Source organism: Canis lupus, chromosome 16, assembly GCF_003254725.2.
Source record: "Canis lupus dingo isolate Sandy chromosome 16, ASM325472v2, whole genome shotgun sequence".
Classification (NCBI taxonomy): domain Eukaryota; kingdom Metazoa; phylum Chordata; class Mammalia; order Carnivora; family Canidae; genus Canis; species Canis lupus.
The window spans coordinates 40,017,128-40,038,627 of record NC_064258.1 but is presented as its reverse complement, the minus strand read 5'-3'; the positions used below and the strand labels follow the sequence as shown (position 1 = coordinate 40,038,627).

General features: G+C 33.1%; 1 protein-coding gene across 5 annotated transcripts in view; it reads right to left on the bottom strand.

Moving 5' to 3' along the window:
* Nucleotides 1-21,500, bottom strand: part of TUSC3 (tumor suppressor candidate 3) — a 287,831-nt gene that overhangs the window by 65,668 nt on the left and 200,663 nt on the right. The gene's annotated exons all lie outside the window — the stretch shown is intronic.

Here is a 21,500-nt window from a genome sequence, read left to right as displayed (position 1 = left end):
AGGAAATTGCAGAAAATAGGATATTCAGTCTCTACAACTAATAATGGATTCTATTCAAGCGTATTCTGCTGTAGATTGCAGCATGAGAATACTCTTTATGTAGACCCAAATCCTCCTTATGACCTAACAAGATATATTATATGGGTTTTTGTTGTTTATATAATTCTTCAATGGCATTTGTTGCAAGGACAACCACTTCATCAAAAGAAACAAAACACTTTTAAAAGTTCTGTTTTACCTTTTAAGTGCATTGTTTAACATTGAATTAGATTTTTCCAGTGCCTTTAACTATGGCCTATTAATGCAATACCATTAATATATTCACCCTGCTACAAATTATACCCCCAGAATCTCATACATCTTATAACTGGAAGTCTGTACCCTTTGAGCAGTATTTTTCCATTTACCATCCCCAAATGCTGGTAATCACCACTCTGCTGTATCTGTACATGAAACTTTTGAAGGTTCTATATATATTATATATCATACTATTAAAATATGTTCTATCATGTTTGTCTTTGGCTTATTTCACTAAGGGTAATATTCTCAAGGTTCATTCTAGTTGTTGAAAATGGCAAAATTTCTTTCTCATGGCTAAATAATATATACACATCACATTTTATTTATCCCTTCCTCCAAAGACAAATATGTGAGTTGTTTCCATATCTAGGCTATTGTGAATAATAGTGCAATGAACACAAGGATGCAGATATCTATCTCTTCAAGATCTCATTTTCACTTTCTGGATATATACCCAGAAGACTGCTGATCATATGGTAGTTCTATTTTTAATTATTTGAAGAACCTCCATATTGTATTCCATAATGGGTATACAATTTACATCTTCAACAAGGCACAAGGATTCCTTCTTCTCTACTTCCCAACAATTTATCTCATATATTTTTATTTCATTGAAATATAATTGACATAGAATGTTACATTAGCTTCAAGTGTACAACAGTGATTTGACAATTCTATACATTATTTCCATGCTCACTCCAATAACTAGAACCACCATGTGTCACCATACAACATAATTATAATACTATTGACTACATTCTCTATGCTACACAGCAAGATAAGGGGATCAAGAAATGGAAACCTCTAGTTATAAGTAAGTCCGATTATTTCTTATATTTTTTGATAACTATTCTAACAGGTATGAGGTAATATCTTTGTGGTTTTATTCTGTATTCCCCTGATGATTTGTTACTGAGCAATCTTTCATATACCCATAAGCTATCTGTAGGTCTTCCTTAGCTTTTCCGTATCGAGAAACTTTTGATGACTGATTCAATCTACTTACTCATTAGTCTCTTCAAATTTCCTTTATCTTCATGATCCAGTTTTAGTAAGCTGTATGGTTCTAATTTATCCATTTCTTCTTGGTCTACAGTTTTCTGGCATATTTTTGTTCATAGTAGTCTCATTATCCTTTGTATTTCTGTGTTCCAGTTTTAATGTCTCTTCTTTGCAATTTTGTCTTCTCTATGTTTTCTGAGTTAAACTAAAGACTTGTCACTTTTATTTTATTTTATTTTTTTTAAGACTTGTCACTTTTATTTATAAGTTTGTAGAAAAAAATTTTTGGAAGTACTGATCACCAATTCATTATTGATATTATTCTTCCATAGTGTAAATTGTGCCATATAAAGCTTTTTGATAATGTTACACTTAAATGGCAAGCACTATGTAACAACCTCTGTTTGTATGTGAATTTTACCCTAAGAGAATCCAAAATACAACCTTATACTTCCAGTGAACAGCTCCTAGGAATATGTGAACTTGCTTTATCATATTATCTATACAGAGAGAGGCATGAAATAAGTTTAGATCAATATTTTCTTTTAGTTGAGTAAAATAAAGGAAATACATGCCTACATATACATATGTGGGTGTGTTCATCCTTATTTCTAGTCTTTTCTAAATGTTTGCTGATATAACCTATGATGTGTGTGTGTGGGGAGGGGGGGAGTGATAGGACTTGTGTGTTTATTTCCAGTTGGCCTGGTTGCAGACTCCTCAAAGATGCAGTATATCATGCATTCTGTTATTGTAGTGTTGCTTTTTAAGATCAATTTGTTGCATTCTTTAGTATGCATTCTAATAGTGATCTTGTATTAAAAGGGCATTTTTTGCTACTATAAACTCACTTGTTTTCTATAAAACAAGAGTTCTTAGTTTCACTGACATTTTTTTCTAATTTATATTTTATTTCTAGTCTCTTATTTCCTTATTCTACTATGAATTTGGTTTATTCTTCTTTATCTGGTTCCTTAAGATGAAGTTAGCTTGTTTATTTGAAAAAAATATACATATATATTTTAAAGATTTTATTTATTGGAGAGAGGACATGAGCAGAGCAGGGTGGAGGTGGGGGGACAGAGAGAGAAGCAGGCTCCCCGCTGAGCAGGGAGCCTGAATAGGTGCTTGATCCCAGGACCCTGAGATCATGATCTGAGCTGAAGATGGACACTTAATTGACTGAGCTACTCAGGCATCCCCAGATTCTTCTTGTTTCTTGAGGTAGGCCTGTCTTGTTATAAACTTCCCTCTTAGAATTGCTTTCACTGTCCTAGAGATTTGTTTCCATTTAATTTCCTCTTTGATTTCTTCACTGACCTATTGGCTGTTTAGTAGCATGTGATTTATCCTCCACGTGTTTGTGATTCTTCTGTTTTTTTCTTCTAATTGATTTCTGGGTTCATACCACTATGGTTGGAAAAGATGCTTGATAGGACTTCAGTATTTTTTTTTTTTAAGATTTGAGAGAGAGAATGTGCACAAGTGGGGGGAAGGGCTGAGGGAGTGGGAGAAGCAGACTCCCTACTGAGCAGAGAGCCCAATGTAGGGCTCTATCATAGGACTCTGAGAGCATGACATGAGCCGAAGGCAGACATTTAAACAGCCACCCAGGTGCCCCAATTTCAAGTATTCTTGAGACATATTTTGTGGCCTAACATGAGGTCTATCTTGGAGAATGTTCCACATACATTTGAAAAGAATGTGTATTTTGTTGTTTTTGGATGGGATATTTTCTACATACCTGTTAAGTAATCTGGTCTTATATGCTGTTCATAGATGCGACTTCCTTATTGATTTTTCGGTGTGGATTAATTATCTGTTGATATAAGTGAGATTCTAAAATCCCCTCCTGTATTACTGTCAAATTTTCCATTTATGTCTGTCATTATTTGCTTTCTGTATTTAGGTGTTCCAATGTTGGATGCTTAGATATTTACAATTGTTATAGTCTCTTATTGGACTGATCTCTTTATCATTATATAATGCCTTAGTCTCTTACTAATGTATTTACATTAAAGTCATTTTGTCTGATAAAGTATTGCCACCCTGATTTCCCCCCCCCTCCATTTGTGGAGAATATATTTTTCCATCCTTTCAACTTCAGTCTGTGTGTGTGTGTGTGTGTGTGTGTGTGTGTGTGTATATATATATATATGTCTTTAAGTTTGAATGGAGTCTCTTAAAGGCAGCATATAGACGAGTCTTGGTTTGTTTTTTGTTTTGTTTTGTTTTTTTAATCCATTCAGTCACCCTACATCTTTAGATTGAGGCATTGAGCCCATTTACACTTAATTACTGATAGGTTTGCATGTACTGCCATTTTGTTAATTTTCTATTTGTTTTTCTAGTTTTTCTCTGTTCCTTTCTTCTCTGCTTTCTTCTCTTGTGGTTTGATGACTTTCATTACTGTTATGGTTGGATTACTTTTTATTTTTTTGTGTATCTATTGCAGGTTTTTTGGCTACCATGGGATATGCAGATAACATCCTATGTGTATAACAGTCTGTACTGACTTGATGGTGGCTTAATTTTTAACACATCCTAAAAGCATTATGTTTTTACTCCCTCCTCCATGTTTTATGTATATGATGTCATATTTTATATAGTTTCGTGTATCCCTAATATATCCAGTGTACACACACACACACACACACACACAGGATATACATATACTTTTGTGTTTAAACTCATTACTTTTGTTAAGTGATTGATCTATTAACTTTACTAAATGTTTACCAGTAAAAATTTTCCTTTCATAACTTCCTTCTACTTATGGCCTTCTCTTTCTACATACAGTTCTTTTTAACATTTCTGATATGGCTGTTTTACAGGTGATGAACTCCTTTTAGTTTTGTTTGTCTGGAAAACTCTCTCTCCTGTAATTTTGTATGACAACCTTGCTGGTCAGGATATGTTTGGTCACATTTTTTTTTTCTTTTTGCACTTTGAAGGCCAGAGGGAATGGCATGATATATTCAAAGTTTTTGCTGAAAAGTTGGCTGATACAGCCTTATGGGGTTTCCCTTGTACGTAACCATTTGCTTTCTTTTGCTGCTTTTATGATTCTCTGTTTAATTTTTGTCATCTACATTACCATGTATCTTGGTGTGAACCCCCTTGGGTTCATCTTGTTTTGAACTCTCTTTGCTTCTTGTTTATGGATATCTGTTTCCTTCACCATGTTAGGAAAGCCTTTAGCTGGTATTTCTTCAAATAGGCTTTCTGCCCCCTTGTCTCTACTCTCCTTATGGGATCCCTATATATAACACAAATATTTTGTTTAATGATGTTGCAGAGGTACCCTTAATCTACCTTATTTTTTATTATCCTTTTTCTTTTTTGCTATTCAGTTTGGTTTTCATTACCTTGTCTTCATGATTGCTCATCATTTTTCTGTATCCTCTAGTTCACTGGGGATTCACATATTTTTCCATTTAAGTTGTGGTATTCTTCAAATCTGATTGATTTTTATATTTTCTATCTCTTGCTCATGTTCTATGTTCATGCAGTCTTCTGTCAAGTCTGAGGATTATCTTTATGACCATTAGAGCTCTTCATTGGTCATACTGCTTATCTTTGTTTAGTTCTTTTTCATAATTTTGTTTTGTTTTTTCATTTGGGACACATTCCTCTGCTTCCTTATTTTGTCTAATACTCTATCAGGTCAGCTACATCTCCTCATCTTACAAGTTGTGGCCTTACATAAAAGGGATCCTGTGGTGCCCTATAGTGCAATTTCCCCTGTCACCAGAACTAGGAAGTTGATATATGTCTCTGTGTGAGCTGTACATGCCTTCTTGTTATGGCTGAGCCATGACTGCTGTGGGCATACAGCTGGGCATGGTTTGCTCCCTGTGTTGCTAGCTAAAAGGACTCTCTGCAATGAACCACTGTCTGAGTTTGCTCCCCACACTGTTAGTAAAGGGGCCTGCCGATAGCCCCCTTCATGCTTGCTGGTGAGTAGTTTAGCAATTAGCTCTGCTGCCTGCAGTGAGTTGCTATGTGTGCCCTGATGAGCACAATTTCTTCTCCACACTGTTAGCAGAAAGCCATCATCAGCTTGTGGGTATTTGAGTGTTCTTAATCTTAGAATTCTAGCTCATTAGTGAAAGTCTCACTTTGTTCTTGCATTGTTTTCCTGGTATTATTTATCTGTGTTCTCTTATAGTTCATTGATCAGCTTTAGAGCAATTATTTTGAATTCTTTATTGGGCAATTTCTGGAACTTTATTTCTTTGGGGACAGTTATTAAAGATTTGCTCTTTTCCTTTGGTGGAATCTTGTTTCTGATTCTTCGTAATCCCTGTAGACTTGCTTAGGTATCTAAGCATTGTAAGAAATAGCTGCCTCTTCCAGATTTTATGCTCTGACTTTTGATAAGGAAAACCTTTCACCTGTAGGTGGGAGCACACTGGAGTGTGATGTCACCCTGAATCTAGTGGTCCACGGAACCCAGTGAGGGGGGGCATGTGTTAGCATCAGGTTGGGGGTATGCTGTTAGCTCAGTCTACCAGGGCTTCTAGGCTGTCATCTTGCATGGCAGAGCCCTGAACTGGCTGCCAACATGACTCCCCGCTTCAGTGGAGTAGGGTCAAACTTAGGCAGGTGGAGTCAGCAAAAATAAATACCTGTGGGGGGCATCTGGCTGGTTCAGTTAGAAGAGCTTATCACTCTTGATCGCAGGGTTGTGAGTTAGAGCCCCATATTAGGTGTAGAGATTATTTAACAAAACCTAAAAAAGAAAACCTGTGGGGTGAAAAAGGGAAAAATTTGCAGGAGGCCTTTGGTGGCTACCCTGGCCATTGGCTTCACCATTGGCTTTACCCTTTGAGTTTGTGCTCAAAAAAGATCTCTGTGAAACACAATCTCTCCCGCTGAGTGTCAGCTAATAACAGCCTCTTGTCTTGCTTGATCCTAGCTGGTTCTATATGTCTCAGCTTTGTTGGTCTGGGTGGGTAAAATCGAAGGGACCACTGCACAGTACACCAAAAGGCTGAATAAGCTTTTTGCTCATTCCCTCTTCCCTCTTAGGCTATGAGTATCTTTTCCAGCTGGGAAAGTTCTTTCTTTGTCCTGAATAATGCCAGCATGGGATGATGCATGCAAAATGAAGCAGTCTTCCTTCTTTTGTTGTGCTACTATTCTCAGGTTTTTTTGTTCCACTTGCTAACAGTGGACTATATAGCCTCTTGCAGTACTGGTTTTATTTGTGGATAGCTGTCTAACTTTTTACTAGCATTAATGAAATAGTAAATAGTGAAAGAGAGCAGTATAAAGGTTTAAAAATTTCTAAAACCGTGGTGAATGGAAAGAGTGTAAGGAGAAAAATGAGAAAATGAAAACATTCTAAAATGAGAATGCCATTAGTAATGGCTCAGTAATCACTAATGAAGTGTAAATAACTCGTTGAAGAGTTATTACACTTAAGTGACTGCTAGTTATATTTAGTGTATTATAATAAAGCTGCAAGTTGTTTAATATATGTTGAAGACCATCCATGCTTTCAAAACTCAATATATTAACCAATAAGCAAAATGGAGAAAAACAATTATTTCTATTTATCAAAACTTAAAATATAAACAACATAAGAATATCTTGAGGACATATCACAATAAAAAGGAATAGAAATAATTTCATTTTCATGTGAAGTGAGGAAATGGTATTATAAAAATAAACTGTCAGAAACTATAATTACCTAATAGCAAATATTATTTTGAGATTTAATAGTTCCAAACAATTAAGATGCCATCCCATAGAGATTGATGATAATAATGCAGACATCTCTGCTTTATATATGATGCTTGAGATACAAATTGAACAGTTGTAGGACTCCTGAAGAACAATAGAAAGTGATAGCATAAAAAAATGTTTAAGATTGTACAAATAGGGAGTATGCTATTAAAAATTTTTAAAAGCATATACCATTTTTGGTCCCTTATAAGCTTAAGTATATGAGAATAAATTATAGTTATTAGTTTACATGTCCAATTAAGTTGAACCTAAATAGGTATGTACTTCAAAGAAAGAACACAGTAGTGTGACACAATCTCCTATAACTAGAAAAACATTCCCAAAGAATGCTTACATTTTGAGCCTGAAACTGTAACTTAAAGATTTAATAAGTAAATAAATTACAAGCCAAATTTCAGATACAATATACAATGAGTGACGATTTATTTCATAATGTTCCTTTCTGTAGTAAAAAAAAAAAAAAAAAAAAAACTAAACCCAAAAACCAAAAACCTGTTTTTTTCATTATTTTAGTGAAAGTAAACTAATGTTACCTAACTTTCAGAGCTTTTGACAGATTCTTGAGTTGTGAGGTAGGTCACAATAATTTCATTTCTTGGCAGAAATAAAATGTTGCTATTCACAGTAATTATGTCTTTGGGAAAGAATTAAAGCATTTTTACATTATTAACACAGCAGTGCCTCTGTTAGTATATTTATTATAAAACTCAGAAATGAAGCTTAAAATTTTTAAAAAGTTACACTCATGGATAAAATAAAAGATTATACATTAAAGTAGAGGCAATATTTCAAAGTTGTTTTAAAATATTTTATGGTCTATATTAACTCTATTTCAATAAATAATAATAAACAATTACAACCTGTATAGGAAAAGTATTAAGTAGAATATAGTTATAGAGCAAAAAATAATTTCATAATCCTCTCTCTACCCAATTAGTCAATGATCTCCCAGTAAGTGAAAAAAAAAAAAAATAAAGCACTTAGTCTTTAAAGTTAACCTAAAAAGAAGCAAAAAAACAACTAAATTAAAAACTTGACATTTTTATAAACAACTAGGGAAACACAGGCAGCGTTAGTAGCCTAAATATAGAACAAAATCTGAGAGAGATCCATTGTTATTTTAAAATATTTAGCATGCCTTATCCAAAATAATAGATAAGCACTGGAGAACTTTCCCATTGTTTCTTCCTTTTAGAGTTAATTATTCTAAAGTCTTAAACTTACTTAAAAACTAAGGCATAATCTGGTCTAACAACATGACCATATCCTACTGGGACCTTTATTTAATATATTTAAGTGACGTAATATATTTTGGTTCTCTGTTTTGATAAATATTTGTGACATATTTGGTAGTATTTAAAGAATTCACAAAAAAATAAAAACTAAAATAGATTTCACTGAACCTAATACTTGTTTTCTCATAGTTCTTAATCTTTTTTTTAATGTAAATTTTTATCACTGATTAGCATTTTAGAGAATCAAAACATAAATTGTGTTTAAAAAACATACATTAAACAGGAATTACTATGTTATTGACATTTACATTATCTTATTTTGAAGTTACAAAGTTAAAACTTTAAAATGCTTTTTTCAAACCAGAATGTGTATGCCTATTATAAATAAGCTTAATGTAATTGATTCAGTTTTATTGGTAAGATGAGAATAATTTCCTTGGGTTTTAAAGACCGTATTACTCTTTCCAGCGCACTAAATAATTTTCCAAAATTGGAAAAAAATTAAACAATATGATCCAGTTAGAAAGCAGTGTATCCTTTTCTGTGGAAGGGATGGTCTTCTGTTTATTTTCTCCTCTGATACTGCATTTATTCTGGATTCCCAGAATAAGAAAACACATTCTTATTTTGTAGTTCTATAATCCTTTGTATGTGCTTTCAAGGTCTTCATTACATAATACAAAACTTAGGGAAAACAATTTTTTTAAATAAACATTTTTGATAGGCTAAAAATATACCTTGAGTTCCTTTTTGCAAAGAAGGATTTATTCATCTATTCAATTATTTATTTATACTGTCATGTGAAATGCTTTGATTAGAGGTAAGGATACAAATCACAAGGTCCTTGTTAATTTGCCAGGATCGCAAGTAGCAACATCTAAGAGTAGGCATAGTCTGGGTTGGTTCCAGAGTCTGGTAATCAAGGTCAGTCAGCGTTTAGGATTAAGAGTGCATATGATGATTGTGAAGGAAGAGAGCAACAGCAGCAGATGCTGAAGGCAAGGAGTTTTATGTAAGCCCAACTAGACACAAAAAAACTTAAGATGTAAGGCGAAACTTCCAAGAAATAAGATTCGGTGTCATAGCAACAAAGTGACCACAGTATTGAGGCAAACCTAGAAAGCAATTCCAGTTTCTAATACCATGCAATACAATAGTAGGGGAAGCTTTAGTAATGGAGATTTTAGGCAAACCCATATGATACTATCTCTCTCTGTTGGTCTATGAGCTTCATGATGTATTGACACTACTAAGGCAAATAGAATACCTAGCATTTAATGGGCTCTCAGGAAATGTTTACTAGATGGAAAAACAAAAACATGAATAAATGAAAGAGCAGAATCCCAATCCCAAACTCTATTGTAAAGTTTCTTCATATCTTCAATTTATCAATGATGATTATCTAAATGTTTTTTAATTTAGTTGCAAAAAAAATTAGTTGCATGCTGACATTGTCTCTGGTGGAGGTATGTAGATTACAGTAAACTACAGAACACTCTGTAAATATTTGCATTCAAAATAACTATACTTAAGCCTATACAGTTTCCAACTTATGGCTAAAATATAGCTAAAAAAGCTAACACATGCAAAATCCCTGAGGCATAAAAGTATAAAGGAATTGAAGAAAGTGTAAGACATTATGGCTGCCTGAGACACAGAAAAAGTGCTTCATTATGATAAATTCTGTATTAAGCAGCATGCCATTTTTGCAATACAATGTTTTTGCCTGTGCACAGAGAACACAGCTCTTAGTTTCATTCACTGTTGAACTAGCTTTAATACAGTGAAATATTTTAGATTTTGTATGTTAACCCATAGCAATCCCCAGGCAGCAGCTAAAAGCCAAATCTTGGGAAATTAAAACGAAAAGAATACTACATTTATATATGTTGGGAGCTATGATCTAAGTAGAGATTTATTTCACTGAATGCATTTTGTTAAGGATGATTTTTTTTTAACAGAAAATGTCTTTATGTTCCATGTAACCATACAGTTAGTTGTATAGTTCCTCTTTAGCTACACAGTAATAACTGCTTTTGTGATGACTTTCATGCTGTTAAGTGGACCATTAGTACTTGGCTTGTGCCATTACATAGCATCTTAATAGTGACAAACAAACAAACTTGCAAATCAGCACAGCATCATACTGTGTGCATTATTATGTGTCCTTACACTCTGTATTCACATTTAAGTTCAATGCAGTGAAACTCATTCTAATAGCATTTTTAGATCTTGTAGACATGTTTTAATCCACAATATATAAAAATATGAATAGTCACCAATATTACAAATGTTTAATTTTACAAACAGCTAAATGGAGACCCAACAACATATCCCACAGTCTTTAAGTTGTGTCTGATCCGATTAGCTTGGTCCAGTTAAAATATTGGACTATTAAAGCTAGAAACAGAAGTTTGGAGCTGAAAAATGGACCCATTATATATAGATTCTACTGATGGCCACAAACAATGTGCCATTCTCACCAGTATCTCCCTAAGTGTATACTGTTGATTTTAGGGTGAAAAAGGCAGTAGGGGTTCATAGCAAAGAGGACTGCAACACACTGGAAAATACAATTCAAATCACAAACCCTGTTGATAGAGCATCAATAACAAATCTTCTATAACGGAAAAAAATGATTTGTCCATCTATATAAGAATTGCTAAAACTTATAAACAGACTAGATATTCATAAATATGTACATACGCTCTCCTGAATTACTGCTTTTGAGACTGACTTGGGAAGAATCCAAACTAGGACCGAGTGTTTTCCACTTTCACTGCTTATACATTATCATATTTTATTTTATAAAGAATTAAAGAATTATTAGAAAAGCAGGATCAGGCTTATTTTACGGAAGAACAAAGAGACTAAGTAATTTCCCCCTAATGATAATATAATCAGTAAGAGGCAGAGTTTGGGAAAAATTCAACTCCGTTTTTTTTTTTTTTTTTTTCTTGAGAACAAAGGCATAAAACTGAGTCTAAGGGTTTAAGAGTTGTCTTCATTAAGAGTTGTCTTCACTTTCTCTTATGTAAATAGCTCTTTTTAAGCATATAAAATGTCAAACATTAAATTATGTTTACTAAGGCATATTAAAGCTATTATATCAAAAACATATCAATATATTACTGATAGCTTTCAGTATTTACAACCATCCTAAACATCAAATTATAGGGCAGTTGATCCTAAGCACTGGTTGCTTCAATTTATTTACTTTTTTTTTTTTTAAGAGAGTCAACCTTGAGTATAAATGCTAAGTGGAATTTTCTTGACTGCAAAACATCTGAGAAGACAAAATTACATGTAAGGTTTCTGTAGCTCTAAAACAGGGCTGTTTCTTTTAACATTCTGACATTGGGGACCAGATGAGTCATTGTTTTGAACTGTCCTTTGCATTGTAAGATGCTTCCCAGTATCTCTGGCTTCTATCACTAGCTGCCAGAAGTAGGCAGATGCTCCTACAGCTGTGAGAACCAAAACTGTATCTAGAAACTACCAAAAGTCCCTTGAGGGTGGGGGCAAATTCATCCTAAACATCCATTCACTACTAAATGAAAGACAGGCCACATATAAAGGCAGTAAAGCTTAATGTAGCAGTGAAACAGAAATTATTTATACCTATACTGGAATTTTACAAATCAAGAAAATTCCTGATAACACTTATCTAATATTACAGGATTCCAAATTTATCAAGTGTGGGAGAAATAATACTGGGTGTGAAGCTTATGCTTCTGAAACATTACCTATTCGTATTATACAGAAAGAACTATGGCTTTTCATGTAGATCTGTTAACAGCCTGTATTTTCAAAAAATAATTAGAAGAATCAGATAGTAGAGAAAAACAGCCTGGAAGCAAATGATACATTTTAGGATGACACCTAGCCATATATATGTGTGTGTGTGTGTGTGTGTGTGTGTGTGTGTGTGTGTGTATCTCCACCAGAGACACATATAATGTTTTTGCATGTGCACAGAGAACACAGCTCTTAGTTTCATTCACCGTTGAACTAGCTGTAATGCAGTGAAATATTTTGGATTTTATATGATAAACCCATGACAATCTTCAGGCAGCAGCTTAAAGCCAAAACTTGGGAAATTAAAACAAAAAGAATACATTTATATATGTTGGGAGCTATGATCTAAGGTATATATATATATATATATATATATATATATATATATATATATATATAAAATTCCTAAACATTCCTAAAATGTGTGTATCTTTAAATTTTATTAGGTCTTGGTCATGTTTAGAAGGATTATGTTTGTAAGACTACCGAGGCTTCAGGACCTTTCACTCATATTTAATTAGGCAATCTTTAGGCAGAAAATAGGCATTATCTCTGATTCACAGGACTTAGATTTCTTAGCATTTCAGGCAAAATTTTAAACATTAGCCACTGTTACTAAGTATAAATTTAGACATATATATATATTTAAAATAATGGTCTAATTATCATCAACTTAGTCCATGAATGACTTTATCATGTTACAAGACCCACCATTCTAATTCTGGCTATATTCATTCACCTTGAAATATTACTTTTCCTTATTCATAAAATAACTGCTCTCTGACCTCACAGTATTCTTACTCAGTATCTCTAAGATAATGTGCATCGAAAGTACTTTATGCCAGTACTTCTAGTATGTGTCTAGTAACTATGTAAGATGAATGAAGGCAAAAGTAAGTTTGAAAGGCTTTGAATTAAAATTATCAATGAATAAGTATTACTAATTTCTACATGGAAAATATCAGATGCAGTGTTTACCAAACATCTAAAGAGGAAAAGAATTTAGAGAATAATAATTATCTCATTTACTCCTGGGCCACCGGCCCTTTACATTAGACAAATTCATCTACAAAAAAATAGGTGGTAGGGTTGAACTCAGAATTATTAGCTTCTAAAGCATGAAATTTTTAAGGATGTATTTAAAGCCTTTATGTTTTCTAATATTTTGATTCCCCATTAACATTATGAAGTGATCACCATAATAAACAAGCCATATCTGTCACCATACAAAATTGTTAAAATATTAACTATGTCCTATGCGTTCTGCTTATTTTATAATTAGTGTCAACCTCTATTCCACTCATTTCCCAACCCTCACCTCTCCCTTCTGACAACCATCAGTTTATTCTGAGTCTGTATCTGCTTTAATTTGTATTTAAGATTATGGATATGGATATAGATATATAGTACTTGTCTTTCTCTGACTTGTTTCACTTAGCATGATATCCTCTAGGTCCATCCTTGTTGCCTCAAATGACAAGATTTCATTTTTTATGGCTAATATTATTGTGTGTGCACACACATCATATCTTCATCTATTCAACCTAATAATGAACACTTACATTGCCTCTGTATCTTGACTCTTGTAAATACTGCTGCAATAAATATAGGGGTGCATATATCTTCAAATTAGTGTTTTCTTTTTCTTTGGTTACATACCCGGAAGTGCAATTTCTGGATCACATAGTAGTTCTACGTTTTTGAGAAACATGTTTTTCACAGTGGTGTCATTTGGCTTTCCCATCAACCACGCATGAGGATTCCTTTTCCTCCTGCTAATCTTACATCTTTTTGATATTATCCATTCTGACATGTGTGAGGTGATATTTCATTGTGATTTTGATTTGCATTAACTGATAAGTAGTGATTTTGAACATCTCTTCATGTGCCTGTTGGTCATCTGTATGTATTCTTTGAAGAAATGTCGTCTATTCAGGTCTTCTGCCCATGTTTTAAATTTTTTTTTTTTAATACTGAGTTGTAGGAGTTTTCTATATATTTTGGATATTAACCCCTTATTAAATATATCACTTATAAATATCTTCCATTCAGTAGGTTGCCTTTTCATTTTTTTTTTTTTTAAGATTCTATTTACTTATTCATGAAAAACAGAGACACAAGCAGAGGGAGAAGCAGGCTCCATGCAGGGAGCCCGACGTGGGACTCAATCCCAGGTCTCCAGGATCACGCCCTGGACCAAAGGCAGGCGCTAAACCACTGAGCCTTCGGGGCTGCCTGCCTTTTCATTTTTTAATGATTTCCTTCCCTGTAAAATTTTTTGCTTGATGTACTCCCCATTTGTTGATTTTTGTCTTTTTGAAACTGATCCAAAAACAATATTGCTTAGACAAATGTCAAATACTATGTTACCTTTTAAGAATTTTACTTTCTGGACTTGTATCGAAGTCTTAAATCTCTTTTGAGTTTGTTTTGTGTATGTTGTAAGAAACTGGTCCAGTTTCCTACTTTTGCACATTAACTGTGCAATCTTCCCAACACCATGTATTGAAGAGACCATCTTTTTCCCATTGTATATTCTTGCCTCCTTTGTCAAAGATTAAACTCATGTTTATATGGTCAATTATTTTTGGCCTCTCTAAGCTGCTCCACTGACCTATGTATTTTTTTTTTTTGGACCTATGTATTTTTGTGCAGTACTATACTGTTTTGATTACCATAGCTTCATAGTATAGTTTGAAGTCAGGGCTCTTGACATCACCAGCTTTGTCTTCTCAAAATGACTGGTTATTCCATATCTTTTGTGGTTCTATACAAATTTTAGATTTCTTTGTTCTACTTTTGTGGAAAATGCCATTGATATTTTGATAGGGATTGCACTGAAGCTATAGATTGTTTTGGGTAGTATGCACATCTTAACATTAATTCTTCTGACTCATGATATATATTTCCATTTATCTTCAATTTCTTTTATCAATGTCATACAGCTTTCAGAGTATAGAAAAAATGTTTATAGAAGTACAGCATGAACCCAGAAAGTTCATATTTCACAAGTTTACAATTATGGTGAATTTCACAAACTGAGAGTATCTGTGTATCTATCACCTAAATGAAGAAATAGGATATCTAGAAGGTTACAATCCACACAGCTCAAAGGTACCACTTTTCTGACATTTACTATACCTTTTAGTTCTGCCTAATATTGTGCCAGGCTTCCTTCACTTTATATTTTTGAGATTTGTTCTTTTTTTTGTAGTTATATATATTCCACTATTACTTATTTAATCATTTTATTGAGAGATATTTAGGTTGTTGCTACTCTAGGGCTATTAAGAATAATGGTATTCTACTGGGTATTTGCCCTAAAGATACAGATGTAGTGAAATGAACGGACATCTGCACCCCAATGTTCATAGCAGCAATGCCCACAATAGTCAAACTGTGGAAGGAGCCACAATGTCCTTCAACAGATGAATGGATAGAGTAGAATATTACTCTGCCATCAAAAAGGATGAATACCTACCATTAACATTAATGTGGATGTAGGGTATTATGGTAAGTGAAATAAGTCTACTGGAGAAGGATAATTATCACATGGTTTCACTTGTATGCGCAATATAAGAAAAAGCACAAGGGACCATAATGGAAGGAGGGGAAACTGAATGGGAAAAATCAGAGAGGAAGACAAACCATAAGAGACTCTTAACTCTGGAAAACAAACTGAAGGCTGCTGGGACGTGAGTGGGGGGATGGGGTAACTGGGTGATGGGCATTAAAGAGGGCACATTATGTGATGAGCACTGGGTGTTATACACGATAGATTATTGAAAACTACATCTGAAACAGATGATGTACTTAGTATATGTTGGCAAACTAAATTTTTAAAAATGATAAATGCTATTTTTGTACACTGCATTTGGTACTCATATGTATGCATTTCTCTTGAATATATATTCATGAAAAATTTCAGGATCATGATTAATACTTGTTGTACCTTTTAAATTGTTTGAACAAATTCATATTCTAGGTACTGAAACTGCATGGTATCAGTGTTACGGATTTTAATCATTATGGTGAATGTACTATAGCACCTTACTGTTTTAACTTCAATTTACTTAGGTTGAAATCCTTTTCATTTGTATAGTGGCCATTCATACAGCCTCTTTTGATAAAAAGTATGATCAAGTCTTTCCAAAATTTTTGCCACTGAGTTGTGTGTTTGTTCTTTATATATTCTGGGTTCAAGTTCTTGTGAGGACATATGTACTACAAATATTTTCTCTACTCCGTGACTTACCATTTAACATTCTGATGATAAAAGTTCCTAATTATAATGTATTACAATGTAGCATGTTTTCCATTCATAGCTATCTCTATAATCCGTATGGAACTTATATTTATGGCATGTGACAACTGTTAAAAAGTTACATGGGAAAAATGAACCTTAATGACTCTAGCACCACTTACTAAAAAGGCCCTGGTTCCACACTGCATTTTGGTATCACTATTGTCATAAATGCATGCATATGTTTTAAGGACAAATACACCAATTTAACAGAATGAGTTATCACAATTAATGCAGCTTTAATATAAGTTTTGAAATCCAGTGACCTAAAGTTATTTAGCTCTATACTTCTCTTTCAAGATTGTCTCACTATTCTTACACACTTGAATTTCCTAAAGTATAATTTGATAAGTGATAATACTGTCCTGTATCTAATATCAATGCTGAAAATGAAAATTCATCTGAAGAAAAAATAAAATTAAGCCTTTTTATAACTAATGGGGTTTTTATGGGTAAGAAATATAAAACCGGATCTTATAAAGCCAAGTTCTATTAAAAACTTATTTAAACAGGAGAAATGGCAACTAATTATGTAATATTTGGCACAAAAGAACTAATCACAACTTCAGAGAAAAGGAAAAAAAATATTTCGGAAATCAGAGACCTTCATAATGCAATCAAGTATTTACTAAGTTAGTTCACTTTAACATAACGCTGACATAAGTAATTCTTCATAATTTTAACACAAATTCCTCAAAACATTTAACACAGACTGAAGTAAAGCATATTTATGTAATTTAGCAAAAATTACAACTCGATTAGCTGATCTTTGTGTATAATAGTTACCTACAAATAAGTCTCTAAAATGTAAAAACAATAAAAAGTACTGTCTTATATACCTTACTCCAATGTATTTACTTGTACATTGGTCATCAAGAATTAATATCAAGTTATAAAATTCCTTTATATATTCAGAAGATATTCCATACCACTGAAAGAGGCAAATAGCCTCATTGTAATTATTCTCAAAAACAAATCCTACATGGCAATTTCCCTTTAGAAATAAATGCAAGTTAAAATATGAAGAAAATACCAAAGAAGGATAGTACTAATTTTCAAGTTATATCTTGAAATTTAAACACATCTATTATAAAGAAAAACATTTACTATTATCATTGTAATGAACAATCATTATTTAAAGTTCTGTACGAGTAACCATTTCATTTTGTAAAGCAAAGTTAATCTTCTATTTAGTTTCAGTAATATGAAAACACATTATTATGTAAATCAATTCATTAAAACAAAAGTTAAACCGTAATTTCCTATTTCAGTGTATGTTGACATTATGCATATAAAAAGGCAGGAAGAGAAATTTTGTTGGAATATGTTAAAACACAAAACAAGAAAAAAGCTATCTACTAATGGGCAACATTTTGCTGCCCCTTTTCACAGTGCATTAATAGACAGATTAAAGGCTTTGTCTATATCGCTAAGCATATAGCGATATGCTTATATAAACTATATAAACTCTTATATAAACTAAAACTGTATCCACATCTCTGTTGCCAAGAGTATACTCATGCAGTTGTTGCTATAGCAAGAAGCTCCTGAATTTCCAAGACCTTTATATCTTTATAAAATTCAAGGGAGTAAAGAGTTGGGATAAAATTTAACTTTTAAAATACCTGGCTATAGATTTAAATTTCATCATTTCTATAACTTTTTATTAAGTTGCTGAAAATTAAAGAGGTTAAAAGATGTATGTATGAAGGAAATGCTTTTCCCTTTAAAAATACAGAAAATTCTCCTAATGGGTTTCTCTGGGCCATCAGAGTACCTTTTCCTAAGTGCCATGCCAATCACTACCTGAAAAATAGTAATATAAAAATGTGGAATAAGATAAATAATTGTCTAAATAAAGAAAATCTCTCTTCAATCTGAACTTTAAAATAAATGCTCCTGTCACATTAAGGTGAGTAACTGGTTTATGCTGAATTGACAGTGACTGGTTAATCCTATTATTCTTCTGACTAGTGAGAAAATTAAAAGGAGAATTAAGATAAGCCAATTTAAGAAACAAAAATCTTCTAGCATAAGTCCATATAATCATTTAATAAAACATGTACTGAGGACCAGCTAAATGAAAGTTGTAAAGTTGAAAAATAGCTTCAGCGAAACTCCATATGTTTAAGGACTTGACTAAAATGGAATATATGAAACATTAAAGAATTATTATACTAAAAAAACCCAGATACATAAATGGGCTAACTACGTATTAATAAATATGTAAAGGGATGTAGGGGGCACCTCCAATGTAATTAAGAAGTAACACATCTCAGCAGGATGGCAAAATAAGGTGAGATTTGAAGGATGGGGACAATTTGGTAGGTACAGAGGACATTCCAGGATTGGAAGCAGCAAAATAAACGATACTTTTAGGAAGCAAGTAACAATAAAAATAGGTTAACAATGAGTTTCTTTGCAAGATAGTAGAATTAACAGTTTGAAACGAAATATCATAATGGTCAGGAAATGGAAGAGCTATTTGGGATTGTAAACTAGTAACTCAGGTCCATACATATTATTATATGTTACGTTTTAGGATCTGAGAGCCTAAACTATCCGCTCTGAAGTCTACTGCCTCACATGTATTCAGTAAACAAAAGGTCATATCCACTGTCAGTTACTGTCACTGGTGTGAGCTGTAGGAGCTTACTCTGAAGTAAACTACATGTTAGGAGATTAGATGATTTAGAAAAGCAGTAGATAGTAGAGATTACAGTAAACACGAAGAGTGGCAGAACAGGACACTTCAAAATTCACCACTTTCCTGTAAGGATTTTGAACTGAAATCAGTTGAGAAAAAGCAGGTACAAGAAAAGCTCTCTGGCTTCCCCAAACTGCCTAAAAGCAGCATATAAATTTATGAAGGTGTCCCTTCTCCACCCTGTATCAGGAAGGACAAAGGTAAATTCCTACATATAACTTTAGACCCTTATCAACAGAAGGAAGTCACCTGTGACTTAATTCTGTACAATAAATCTTACTTTTACTTACTTTGCTTTTTCTGGCCACTTCCACTTTAAGTGGCCTCCCCTCCACACATTTTTTTCTACTTTTAGCTGAAGATGGTATTTGAGCTTGAACTCTAAGTCACCTCTGAGTGATACTGATTCTTTCCCTGAATATCTCCCTTGTATACAGGAAATATACATGTTAAGGAATTTGTTTTTCTCTTAGCCAAAAACTCAAGAGAAAAACTATTTTTTCTTCCTCTATACAAATTAACACATTTCATAAGAATGTTGATTAATTTTCCACATACTTTAACAAACCAAACAATAATAAAAAGCAATACTTAATGCTTTTTCTACCTAAGGAATATTCTTTTAAAAGAATATTAAAAGACAGTAATGAAAAATTTATAAGATTTTCTAAATTTACACTTTTAAGTAACAGAAACATAATAGTGGATCAAATCTTTCCGTCAGGACCTTATTTAACAAGAAAAGATCAGTGAGTGACAACAACTGATAAGCATCTGACACCATGACTTTTTAGGTTTTACTGATGTCATGATAAAAGACAGACCAAAATAATGCAAAATAAGTAGGTTAGATAGTGCTGTAAAGAAAAAATAAAATGGGAAAGGGGGAGAGTTTGGGTATCAGGAGGAGAGGAAAAGACAACATTTTCTAGTTGGGCTGTTGGAAAGACAGGCATGATAATTATTTCCCATTATTTTCCTATAATTCAATGTGAATACTAAAAACACTCAATTACCCCTCTAAGCCGTGAAAGATCTCAAAAATATATACAAATGACAAAACCCATGTCTACATGACTATAGCAGCTGATCATCCAAAGAGAAATCTGAAAATGTTCACAAAGATTTGAGACCAAACTGATCATTACCTAACTCTGGCAACTAGCAACCAGTCCTTAAAACCTGATTTGGCAGTCAGGAAATGGGCAATGAATGTGAATTATTTCCCAATGTACAGAATTCACAAAGAAGTTCAAAGAAAGTCACAGCATAGGAAGAAGAAATAAGTAACTTGTTAGCTTTAATAATAAAGATATTTGAAGCTCTTTAAGCAATGAAGAATAACCTCAAACTTATGTTATAATCTATATTTACAGAGTTACAGATAATTTATAACATTATGTTTGCTAGATGAAAATTTCATTCAGAACTACAGTTTTAGGAATTAAGAATTTATTTTTTAAAAATTAAGAATTTATTATTCTAGGTGATTGTAGTAACATAGTTATGATTTTCAAAGACCTTGTCTTTTAGGAATACCTACTAAAGTATCTATGTATGAAATGAAATGATATTGAACACTTACTTTAGAAGCATCTGACAAAAGGTAAAGAGAACTGAGTAGAAGAATAAATGAAACAAGTAATGGTTATGAGCTAGTAATTGTTTGGTAACCAGTACACGAGGGCCGTCATTACATTATTTTCTCAATATCTGTATGTTTTCCAAATGAAAAAGTTTAAACAGTTAATCTTCACCAACCTAATAAATATAAAGGCTCAAAAACAGCTGATCTGTTTTTTTCCAAGTTGATATATTTAATAGATCAATTTCACCAAAACCTAAAGTAACAAAATAAGTAAATTCAGTAGCAGTTACTAATGTGAACTTTGTTACTAATTTAACTGCACATAAATTTCACTTTTAATTTGTGGCAAATACTTCTTAGCATTCTAATATAATGACTGCCAGTGTTTTCTTTTTTTTTTTTTTCAAGATTTTTTTTATTTATTCATGAGAGACACAGAGAGAGAGAGAGGCAGCGACACAGGCAGAGGGAGTAGCAGGCTCCATGCAGGGAGCCCGATGTGGGACTTGATCCTGGGACTCCAGGATCATGCCCTGGGCCGAAGGCAGGCGCTAAACCACTGAGCCACCCAGGGATCAACCCAACTGCCAGGGTTCTTAATGATGTTTTAATTAACCTCTTCTTAACTAAATTTACCATTGATGGAAAACCAACTACAAACTGTTCCTATTTCCTAATCTAGCATTACATATTATTGCCATAGCAATAAGTAAAGGTGAAAAACCTAGGTTACGAATGTCTATTTGATAAGGTAGGTACACTAATTTTCTTAAAGAGTAAAGCAGTCCTCACCCTAAAAAAATATATTGTATA